At 30.5% G+C, this 2,285-nt stretch overlaps 1 protein-coding gene across 1 annotated transcript in view; it reads left to right on the plus strand.

Annotated features, from left to right (window-relative positions):
• Nucleotides 1–2,285, plus strand: part of LOC106467255 — a 15,786-nt gene that overhangs the window by 4,412 nt on the left and 9,089 nt on the right. Inside the window, exon 2 of the mRNA XM_022395389.1 lies at nt 560–596. The gene's annotated coding sequence lies outside the window, so the exon portion shown is untranslated. The remainder of the gene's footprint in view (nt 1–559; nt 597–2,285) is intronic.

Below are 2,285 nucleotides of genomic sequence, written 5' to 3' on the forward strand. Positions count from 1 at the left end.
TTAATAATGAGGCTTTTTGAAATTTCATATATTTTCTTTCTGTATGTCCACCTGTTTTTTTTACTCTGTCTCTTTTATACTCTAAGCATTAACCCAGGTGCCTTTGGAGCTTTATGGACATGTGACCTTTGCTTACATTTATGTGTGATGAATGCTATTTTGTTAGATATTCGGGACAAAAGTTCATTGATCCCCTTAAGCTGTCCAAGAGTTATTTACATTAATCGTAACTCAAAGTTTTGATTTGTATTCTCTGTTGTTGATCACCCTCAAGTAGTCAACTGTCAAAGAAATTATCTATGCCAACATTACTTAAGGTTTTGATTATTTTTGTCTATTATCAACTGAGTAATGTGCATCAGGAGAGACTTCTGTATTTCTCTTTTCTCTCATCATGTTGCAGCCTTCATCCTGATTGAAACCAAGGAAATGTAAAAAATTGTGATGTACTTATGGTTTTGTTACAGAATAAATGTTTTTGTAAAACTTGTATTAGTATGATTGTTACCCAAAATATCTTTAATAGTGCTTTTGAAGTTGTGTACTTTTTTTATTACAGTGGATAACGAACCAGCTGAGAGCCATGACAAGGAAGTGTAAGTTTTAATTTTTTTTAAAAGAGTAAAACTTTACTTGGAGCGTTTATATTTGTACAACATAGGAATAAAACTGTCCATGGATAACAAAAACTGACATTTGCAAAACTTGGTATTCTTTCTTTCTGTTCTTTTAATCCATGACTAAGTTTTAGTTTTCTGGCCATTTATTATTGATGTTTCTTGTGAATATGACACGAAGGGCATTAAATCAAACATTTGAATAACGTTGATCTGTCATTTTTACATTTTCTCTCTATAATTTTCTACTTGGTAACGTACACTAAAAATATAATAGCATCCAAAAAAGTATGATTATTTATATGTCATGTTATCCTTATATATATGTCTTTGATGACTTCAGATGAATTTTATATGTCATGTCATCCTTATATATGTCTTTGATGACTTCAGATTAATTTAATATGTCATGTCATCCTTGTATATGTCTTTGATGACTTCAGATGAATTTTATGTCATGTCATCCTTGTATATGTCTTTGATGACTTCAGATAAATTTTATGTCATGTCATCCTTGTATATGTCTTTGATGACTTCAGATGAATTTAATATGTCATGTCATCCTTGTATATGTCTTTGATGACTTCAGATGAATTTAATATGTCATGTCATCCTTATATATGTCTTTGATGACTTCAGATGAATTTTATGTCATGTCATCCTTGTATATGTTTTTGATGACTTCAGATGAATTTTATATGTCATGTCATCCTTGTATGTGTCTTTGATGACTTCAGATAAATTTTATATGTCATGTCATCCTTGTATATGTCTTTGATGACTTCAGATGAATTTAATATGTCATGTTATCCTTGTATATGTCTTTGATGACTTCAGATGAATTTAATATGTCATGTCATCCTTGTATATGTTTTTGATGACTTCAGATGAATGTAAAAAATAACCAAGGGAAAAAATGCTTTAACATGTATGTGAAAAATGTAAAATGAAGTTAGTCATTTGAAATAAGAGAAATTGTTTCTCAAAAAACAAAAAGATAATGCAATGTAATTTGATTCGCTGTTGAGGAAGCTTCTTGTGACTTCCCCCTTTCAGCAGTAAGCAATGTCCACATGTACTGAAATGTTAACATATGTGCAGTAAAGCACCTTCATTATTTATTATGCACATTCCCTTCATCTTATTCATACGTATTGAAAGTCGTTGGCCCGTGTGTCACATTGGTCTTATGAACAAGAAAGACTGTTTACTAAATTACTTTAAGTTTTGTGTAAAGCTAAAATGTGTAGTTGTATTTCTTTTACTGACACATGTGTGAATAAAAATCCTCTCCAGTGCCATGTTTTTTTTTAATATACACAATAAAAATCAAGAGGATGCATGTTTTAATATTCATTAATTACCTGAAATTTCAAACTGGTTATTTCTAGAAGGTTTGAAGGAGTATACCTTTTCTTCATGGTGGTAAAAAACTCCAAGCTTACATGAGGTTAATATCAGACTTTTCAAGTCTAAATTAAAGGTTTTCTAGTGCATCCTATAGATGGCATGACATATATATATATGATCATGGCTGCGAAAGAGTTTGATGCTATTTCCAAATCAACACTAACAAACAGAATAATTAGAGTCAAAGAAACCTAGAACTAATACTAGATGAATAAGCTAAATGTGTACTGCTGTTAATAGCTCTCAGACTGCTTTTCT

Source organism: Limulus polyphemus, unplaced genomic scaffold (assembly GCF_000517525.1).
Source record: "Limulus polyphemus unplaced genomic scaffold, Limulus_polyphemus-2.1.2 Scaffold2546, whole genome shotgun sequence".
In the NCBI taxonomy this organism is placed as follows: Eukaryota; Metazoa; Arthropoda; class Merostomata; order Xiphosura; family Limulidae; genus Limulus; species Limulus polyphemus.